General features: G+C 39.4%; 1 pseudogene; it reads left to right on the top strand.

The window, feature by feature from the left end:
- Nucleotides 1-5,008: 5,008 nt before the first annotated feature.
- LOC147711440 (uncharacterized) lies at nt 5,009-5,971 on the top strand (annotated as a pseudogene).
- The last annotated feature ends 4,209 nt before the right edge of the window (nt 5,972-10,180 follow it).

Here is a 10,180-nt window from a genome sequence, read left to right as displayed (position 1 = left end):
ACTATGGTTTCTCTGATCTTTTCATGCAGAATTTCACTTTCAGTTGCATTGACCAAGGTTTGATGTTTTATTTTAGAGAATAATGCAATTAATGTGAACCTGAATTTTCTCTTTATGATTAAACAGTTTTACTTGATTTATTGACTGAATAAATAGCAATGCTCAGTGAGAATTAACAATGATAAAATAAATGCTAGTTTTTCTTTTATGCAAATTAATTACATAAAATCTTATGAATAAAAATTAGATAAATGAAGAAGTAAAAGCTAGTCTTTGATTCTTCGTTCGCCTAATTTTCGTTCTAGCAGATCCATTGCCATTATGGTAGTGAGGCTGAATAAAATGGTGTTTAAATTGAAATTGTGTTATATTGCAGGTGTAAAATAAAAATAGTTAAATAGGTTTAGACACTCCGCCAAATGTTATAGTGAGACTCCTGAGTTGATGGTAAAATCTCTGAGCTAAATTAAATGAACAGAGTAAGTATGCAGTGCAATAGGCCCCACTGTTGAATGTTATGTGTGTTTCTGAGGTTCTGGAGAAATGGCCATTGGTGATTTAGAATTTATTTCTGGAGTCCCGCTGTAACAGTTATTACTTGGTAGCAGAGTAGTGGTTGCTAAGGAAATTAGCTAGGATTATGTATAAAGTACTATATAGAGTTTGATATACAGATTATGAACTAACATCTGTTGAGTCTGTATTATGTTATATGTAGTTGAGAAAAGGGTTCCAAGTGTTGTGTGAAGATAGTGCCTCTGTCTGCAGGCAGAGGAAGTGTGGCAAGTAAAGTCTCACAGTGCATTAGTCTGTTTCAAAGAAGTAGTATTGTCATATACTGCGGTGGTATCGTCGTATATCACTGTTTAGGGACATTAGGTGTGAAAGGATAAGAGTATAGTGAGGACAGTCTATGAAATCTTGTCTTTCAAGTATAGGGATCATTGCGTATCCTGACTAAAACTTATCGCTGAGGAGAGTAGTAGGACTCAACCCGAGCTTGATAGAAGGGTAAAGGAGTGGCGTCTACTTTACTAATGGTAGAGGAATTCTGTGGTGGGTTAGCTGGAAGCTCTGCCTGCTGGTGATACAGAGTTCATGTATATATGAATAGGGTTTTCTGTATGAACGCGTGTAAATGGAATTGCAATATGTGTTAAAGTGAAACTCCGGAATTGTCTCTAAGGAGGTGAAAAAGATCCCTGTATGTGCTTTCCTAGAGAAACGTGTTCGTTATTGCCTGATAGAAGGGTAAGGCCAGTAGTGTTGCTTTATCGGCGAGTCTGAAATTCTGAGGAGATAAGTGTCGTCTACTCCGGTTACAGAATACTTGTGTGATTGAGTAAATTCTATCACTTTATTAGCGAAATAGACTAGTGGAATTGTTTTGTGTAAGTTACTAACTGAATTTGTAAAATATCTTGTAAATACGGCTTCTTGAAAGATCATTGTAAGGGAAGGGTTAATCGGCGATGCAGGAGCCGAAGCACTGGTGACATCAAAAGTGTCGCGAAGGGATTGGTCCTCGTGACCAAGACAGAGTAGGAGCTGATTGGTTCATCACAGAAAGCAGCAAAGGCTATTAGTTAAGCACTATAGTGACGTATCGTGTTCTTACTGGTGCATTAGTGCAAACCGCGCTGCTATAGGTTGGTGTACGGAACAGCAAACAGGGAAGTGCGCGATCTTTTGAAAGACAGGAAATTAACGACAAAATGTATTATGTTAGTAAAGAGAGGAAAGTTTCACTGTTTGGAAAGGTAAAAAGATTGTTTGTGAAAGACAAGCCTGTAGAAAAACCGCAATTTAGATTAGGGTTTTCCCTGGGAACGCCTGCATCTCACATGCTAGGAAAGTATGGCCTCCATACTTGCATGTGGCTCGAGCATTGAGTGCAATATACGAAAGGTGATGGTGAGCTTGCATTTCCTCAAGAAGGTTCCTTTAACATAGAGATTTTGCGAAATTTGAGAGAAACAATGATCAAACTTAGGCCTACACCTAGACCTACGCAATTTGAAGCGTTAATGGATTGGGAAGATGAGGCAGATGAGAAAGAAAAACACAGATCAGAAAAAGGTTATGATATTGGTTTGAATATGTTATGTTATGTTATTGGGGGGTTTATTGAGCGCTCAGCTACTCTGACAGAGTGTCCCGGCGCTATCAGACCATACAAAGCATAACTCCAACAGGGAAAGGGTTACTGAGAAAACAGCCACGTCTTGAGCTCTTTCCTAAAGGACAATAAATTCACACTCTTTCTTAAAGAGATTGGCAGGGCATTCCAGGCCAACGGCGCAAGATATTTAAAAGACCGACCCCCTATCCGGGCACGCCTAATTACTGGGATCGTGGCCAGTAACAATGAAGCCGACCTTAAGGCTCTGGATGGGTGGGGAATATATAAATATCAGAATAAGAATATTGGGAATACCATGTGTAGATGGGAACAGGTAAATGTATCAAATGATTTGTTTCCTGTCAGGAGTATGGGAGGATCTACAGGAGGTAAAAATAAAGAGGAAGAGAAGCATGTTCAAATTTTAGACTGTAAATATAGTGACACAAAAGATGATTTGCTAGATGACATTCTGGATAACAGATCACCTCCATATCAAGGGGAGTCTGCAACAGTGGTGCGAAACGTACCGCCAGCAGAAGTTACATAAGTTTTCCAAACTGTTCCAGTTCCCATAGGGATTAATGCAATAAATAGACAGGAACCTGTTCAAATTAATAGTACAGTACTGAAGCAAGATCCTTCCAATGAGTATCTGGCAAGAAAGACAAGTGATAAATAGGTCAAATAATGAAGAAGAAGAAAATGAATTATCAGTCAAAACACGAGAATTGTCTGAAAGTTTAAAAGAAATGCCCATTAATATCGAAGCTTTAACAGTCCCAATGAATATAGATTCTGAAATTTCTGTTTGCAAAAGTGAGATAGAGGAAGAACATTCACTGATCATACCGTGAAATGAGGTAAAACCAGATCTTAAAAGAGAGTTATTATCTGAAAGTGTCAGGAATAAACAGCCTAGTGTGTACGAATTATATACAATGACAGATTTGACAAAAACTTTGATTTACGTAAATGGAACTGAGATACTAGCTGAAAAACAGACTGGATGGTTGCAGGGAATAGAACCTAGAGAAAGATTAAACGAAGTCTCTTGAGGTCTGACAAATGAAGAATTGGGAGAGTGGGTAGAAAGTGGCTACAGAAAAGATGCAGAATGCCAACAGATAGATATTGCAGAATTAAAGGTAGACATGGAGGAATATAGTTAATCAAAAAGGGACTAGCTTATGCATTATGAGTTTAACAAAAAGTTTAAGGACTCAGGTATGTTTTGTCATGGGATAAGAGCACCTGGTTGGTGTGCTCATGAAGCCCTCATCCACCAACCTAGTTGGTGGCATGCTTCATCATCGGGCCCACCCAGTGACACCTAGCGTGTCCCGGTGTGCTTCGACGCCTGGTTACAGCGGAGCAGGTATGTCGCTGAGTGTGCGGTGAAGAGTGTTGTGAAAGTGATGTTAAAACGGCTTGGCGGGGGTCCCAGTACCCGAAGGTGAATTAGACTTTAATACCTGGGCCACCGTCAGCGGTTAAAAATAAGGCTGTTGGATGTTAGAGGCGAGTTACGACCTCCCACATCCATTGGTGAGTCAACATGTTTCAGCCAGTGCCTTATGAATATGCTGGCTTTCTTCAGGACTAAGTAAAAATAAGTGCATGTGATTAAACTAGTGGGTGTGTAATTCAGACTATGTGTATACACGCCCTAAAGTGTTTATCTATGTGTGAGAGGGGGATTCCCTTCTCAAAACACGCTAGTTTAAGCAGTATTATGCTCCAAGGTTGTGAAGAGGCAAGGGGTTGACCAGCTTTTCTGGGTAGGGCCTGCTCTGGACCTGTAGTGCCTCCTTCGCATACCGGTCACCGGTATGCGAAGTGGGTGTGTAATGCGAATTACACACCCACTACTTTAATCACATACACTTATTTTTACTTAGTCCTGAAGAAAGCCAGCATATTCATAAGGCACTGGCTGAAACATGTTGACTCACCAATGGATGTGGGAGGTCGTAACTCGCCTCTAACATCCAACAGCCTTATTTTTAACCGCTGACGGTGGCCCAGGTATTAAAATCTAATTCACCTTCGGGTACTGGGACCCCCGCCAAGCCGTTTTAACATCACTTTCACAACACTCTTCACCGCACACTCAGCGAAATACCTGCTCCGCTGTAACCAGGCGTTGAAGCACACCCGGGACACGCTAGGTGTCACTGGGTGGGCCCGATGATGAAGCATGCCACCAACTAGGTTGGTGGGTGAGGGCTTCATGAGCACACCAACCAGGTGCTCTTATCCCATGACAAAACATACCTGAGTCCTTAAACTTTTTGTTAAACTCATAATGCATAAGCTAGTCCCTTTTTGATTAACTATATATAAACCCTGGGGATAAGGACTAGCTTTCTGGTCCTCTCTCTCTCTCTTGATACGCAGTCAGACATGGAGGAATTACATTCTGGAAAGGTAAGTATGAACAGATTAAAATGTCACCAGGATAAAGAGATACTCCTTATGAGTAAAAGCAATGCCTTTAAAAGTAAGGATTTACAGGAAAAACTAGTAGAAGCTACCAGTGAGACAGGAGTAAATATTTCCAAATGTAGAGATTTGCAGAAACCATATAGATCAAACTTCACAAAAAAGGGGATAGAAAATGTAAACAAAGCTGGAAGAAAGGCTAAAATTAAAGAATTGCTGAGAAAAAGAAAGAAAGTTGAAAAATGGAGAAGCAGGTGGAGAAAGAAGAAAAAACGAATAGCTGATAGGGGATCAATAGTAGTTCCTGCTGCTCACAAATGTGAAACTGGCTGCATTATCAGAGGGAATTGGTTTTCAGATGAATTGACAAAATATTGCACAAAACAAGATTGTTTTTTGAATCAGACATGGGCGAAGAAAGACACTTTTTCCCAATATCATATGCTTACTAACACAGCAGAAACATGGGAAGAAGTAAGGAAAGTGCAGGATCAGGCAAGTGATGAGGAAAAGGAAACATGGGTAAGAGAAGGTTGCACACAAAAAGAAGAACATTATTTTTGGGCCTACCAAGATGAAAGAGCTGTTATGCCCAAGAGTATGTTTACCCATTTTGCACACATGTTTCATGGACAGGCACACATAGATAGGGAAACTGACCTTGCCAACAAAGTTATCAGTCTAATTTGTGAAATACTGAGCACTAAAAAGAAACTGCAGTGTGCCTGTTGTCCAGGAGCTTCTGGAATTGGTGAACAGGTGATTGGCACAATAAAAATCAAATTAGCAAAAATGTGTGATTCCACTGTCTTGAATTGGCTGGATGTTTTGCCCCTAGTTCTAGTGATCATGAGAAATACAAATGATAGAAGGACAGATTTAAATCTGTGCAAAGTACTAATGGGACAGGGAATGAGAAAAGCACATATACCTGGTCAACAAGACAGGCCACTGAGAAATGGACTTCAGATTTTGGATACATGTGCAGAATCAGGTGCTAAGCAACTAGAAGCTGGTAACACAAGAGAAACAGACTGTAAAACTGGTGATTTAAGACCAACAGACTGTGAGAGTGTACAGCATGGTGTAAGACTTAATGATTTTTCACCTGGCAACGATTTAGAAAGTACTACAGAACTAAGACAATAGACACAGAGACCAAATCTGAAGTACAAGTCACTGAAATGGACAGATATGGCACTTCCTGATATACAAGAGGAAGCAAATAGCCAGGAAAGTCTGAGAGTGACTGTACGAGAGGTGGTCAAGGAGGAAAAAAACTTGGAAATACAGAAAGTGGTCTTATCTGACACTAGAAGAGACAAGGATGAACAGGAAAATTCAAATAAAGACTGTTAACCTATAGATAAGGATGATTTACACATGAATTCAGGGATTACTTGAGGTGACCATAACAGTGTTATAGAAAACAATTCTGGGTTTTCGCACACATGATGAAGACGATTTTTGATGAACAATTTCCTTTTTTTTTTTTTTTAAATATTTTTATTGATAAATTTTTTCCCCACATTTTATTTCCCCCCCCCCTCCCCCATTACATGGACAAGGCACAATAAGTTTCATAAGGCAGCCACATACTCAACTACATATTCAAAAGAAAAAGGGAAAGTGAAATATTACAATATACATACTACATACAGATCCTATCATAATATATACGGATACAAATAATATATGTTAACATTCCATAATACATACATTCCTCAAAATACCTTATTCAGTTCCAGCCTTCCATTGAATCAAAGGACCCCAGATTTGTATACCCAGCTTTTTACCCTTTCTCCCTTTCCTAGAGTAAATAGCTGTTTCCAATTTTTGTATTGACAAAGTTTTTCCTAGCCATTGATGATACGTGGGAGGATTTGGATCTAACCAAGTTGAGGCCACAAGCAGTCTAAAAATCGACATTGCTACAAACAGAAAATATTTACAATTAATTTGTCCGTTGGGGGATATTCCCAACAAAATAGTTGCTGAGTCCAACTCTATTGTTGTGTCTAAGGCATTCTGGAAAAAATTCCCGATATCTTGTTTTATCTTATCTAAGTGTGGACAAGTAGAGAAAATATGTAACAAATTGGCCTCCATACTGCCACATCTAAAACACGAGATGCCCGACACAGCCCCCCATTGAGCAATTTTCCATGGTGTATAATACAGGTGATACAGGCTCTTGTAGTGCTGGGCCTGAAGTGTTATAGAAAACAATTCTGGGTTTTCGCATACATGATGAAGACGATTTTTAATGAACAATTTCCAAGTAGTTAAAATAAAAGAAGGGGCAAAGGACTGAAAATCATTCAAGTGTGGAAACACACTTTGTACAGATAGTACATATTTAGTAGATTAGATTTATAGGATAACCTAGATACCATAGTAAATATAATATGTGTTGCTTTAGGTATAAGATGTTTTTATGTTGTATAATTTTTTCTCTAATGAGACTGTTAACAATGTACCAATAGTTGCCACCAGTAGATAGAATTGCACTACATAAGGATAAGTACATTTCAGATTTAGAACTAAAAATAACATTTTTTGTCAAGAACAAGGGAAATGAGAAAGAATTTGCTGAATTAACAAAATTATTGAGAAGAAGTGTCTGATCGAATAAAATTTTGTGAAAATATGGGTGGTTTGGGGTTTTTGGTGATGATTTACAAATCGTTCAAGGTATTCAGGATTTGTAATCATCAAAGGATGGAATTGATGGAGCGAGATACAGAAGATTTTGTGTGTACCTCATTCACATCAATCACCTCCATAATAAAGTAATATAATAATGTTGATTGCTGTGTATTAACCAAAACACACACATTACATGTGGGAAATGCTTTGCACTAACAGGTTTGATTAACATATTAATTAGTGATGTAAAAAACATGTTTAATCTAGTTTCTGCATTTAAGTGGTGTAATAATGCATGTCTGTGTCATAATGTGCATTGTGCATTTGCATGTTGCTTTCTGCTTTATTTCTAATGGCTTGCAGTGTGATGCTTTTCTGCTAGGTAACCGTTTTAAAGGGTAAATATTAGCGCTGGTGGTTGGGGGGACAGAAAACACATATATGTTATGTATTCACGTTTTCTTTTTCTGTTTATCGTAGTTTTGGTGGGTTGCTATTTCCAAAATGGCATCGCTTTTCCCGGTTCTGCGCAGTTGAACAACTTTAAAATCATTTTGCTGAAAGAAACTCTTCCATGCTCTGTGCCACGCTGACAACTTCGCAACCTCAGCTAACTATGATTCGAGGCCACTTGATAATGAATGCTGGTGAAGTGGCTGCAGGCCAAAGTGACAAACACGAGAACAGTTGAATGTCTGCCAAGGACAAAAGCAGAGTGTCTTTCAAAAATGACCACGTGGAAAACAGCTGAATCACTGAAAATGAACATTTAAACAAAAAGGCCTAATGACGAACAGGAACTGTTGAACGTGTATTTATCAGTTTGTCAAAGAAAGTTATTTACAAACATCCTGGAAGTTGAGAAATGCATGGACAAGTCGAATTTGTATCTGTCAACTTTTAATCAGAAGGTTATTCATGAACATGCTGAAAGTTAAGCAATACATTGTTGATTAACGAACATCCTTAGAGCTAATAATTGCAATGTCATCACCAATCAGAGAATGGAAACCGGAAAGTGTTGAAACATTTAACGGTAGTGAGCCAGAAAATACAGTATAAATATCAGAGCAAAATTGGGGTTTATGGTCATTGGAGCTGATTGCAGAGGGAGATGCTCTTTGCACTGCATCAAAGATGTGGCAACTGTAAGGCCAGTAAATACGCAATAACAGGCAACAAGATCAGTCATCGTGGTAAAACGTATTCACTCAATCACTTCACAAACTGCAATAGCCAAAATGTGATATACGCCATAAGATGCGCATGCCAATTCAACTACATTGGCCAAACGACTCAGAGGATCAAGAAAATGAATCTTACAGCATCAAAGCAGAATCAAATGCAGAGTACTGGGAGCCCCACTGGTTGACCACTATGTCACACTAGGCCACACACCAGAACAGTGGGAATGGACAGTCCTGGAAAAAGTGACGCTACACCCTAGAGGTGGCAACATTGCTAATCAACTAAACTTCAAGGAAGGCCGTTGGATCCATACCACTGAAGCCACGATCCACGGCTTGAACGAACAGGAAGAAACATACACACAAATTAGCAGGCTGTAAACTCAACTGACTATTAGATGGGCATTACATACATGCATTATGATGTCAGTGACGTCACTAACTCAGGACTAGGGGCCAGAGTGGCAAACATACCTGACACCACTGACATACTACTGTGATACACCACACGAGCCACATGGCTCATAACGGTTGACGTCAATGCAAAACATTTTGAATGGTTAATATGATTAGGATATCTTCACCATTAACTATCTATATTTTATTTTCCATATATATGTATGTGATACGCAATATTAGCCACAGGTCGCACAACCAGTGACACCAATGTGATAATATGTACCAATTGTTAATTGTGTCACTATTACCTTAATATGTGTACCACCATCGCCTGTGCAATGATAGGTATAATAGATGTTGCATGTGTCTGCCAAACTTCTACTAGAGTCGCATTGATATAAATAAGAACCATCAGACCTACACAAGCTTAATACTCGTTCCTTAATTACTATAATACATTTTCCAAGAGTGTCAGCTAAGTTTGACTCCAACACGTTTAAAACCGAGTTTGCACAGTCTCCTTATCTAAAACAGACAGTACTAGCACACAATAGCAGCTGAAAACAGATTATCGAGAAACGCACCGGTCACGTTTTACACGTAGACCACAGAGCCCATGTCAAATAGGACACGTTCTCCAGTCTGAGCCGGCAGTCAAGAAAATCGAAGCGAAGAAGTCAGACGCATCTCTCTGCGCTCTCGAGTAAGTGACACCCCGTTTGATAGACTTCATAGGATTAGAATCCATTCCTCCCTCAACCCTTAGCCACTGCCCTTTACCGAGGCACTAACTCCGCCACGGGCAGAGTTCGCTAATCGAAGCGCGATCTCTGTTTGATTATTGCCAAAACTACTGGGGCGTGTCTTCCTCGTGTTAAAATAACAACAGACTTACAATACCAGGTGCGTTAAGAATTGTACGTCTGGATGACTAGACACCTTCACGTTTAGTTAAAAAATCTTAAGTCCACAGTACCAGGCATGATATGATTTATTAGACATGATACCGGGGCAGTCTCTATCGCGTTTTAAAATAACAACATGCTCACAACACTAGGGGCATTAAGCTTGGCATGTCCGGATGACTAGTTACGTTCAGTTTTAAATTATAAAATCCACAGTACCAGGCACAATGGGATTAATGAGGCATGATATCACTTCACCCAGGCACTAATTACGCTGTGTTAATAGTTCACTGTTACAGGGCGCAATCACGGATTTGATTAGTGCAAAGCCCACTGGGCCTTAGCTCTTTCGCGTGTGCTTAAAAATTCAAATATGCCCACATTGCCTGGCTAGACACTTTCACGGTTGTTTCAAATAACCAAGTCCACAGTACTGGGCACGATAAGAGTAGCACGACCGAAGAATTAGGCAC

Source organism: Lissotriton vulgaris, chromosome 5 (genome assembly GCF_964263255.1).
Source record: "Lissotriton vulgaris chromosome 5, aLisVul1.2, whole genome shotgun sequence".
NCBI lineage: Eukaryota > Metazoa > Chordata > Amphibia > Caudata > Salamandridae > Lissotriton > Lissotriton vulgaris.
The sequence above is the reverse complement of the archived record's forward strand: the minus strand, read 5'-3'. Positions and strand labels throughout refer to the sequence as shown.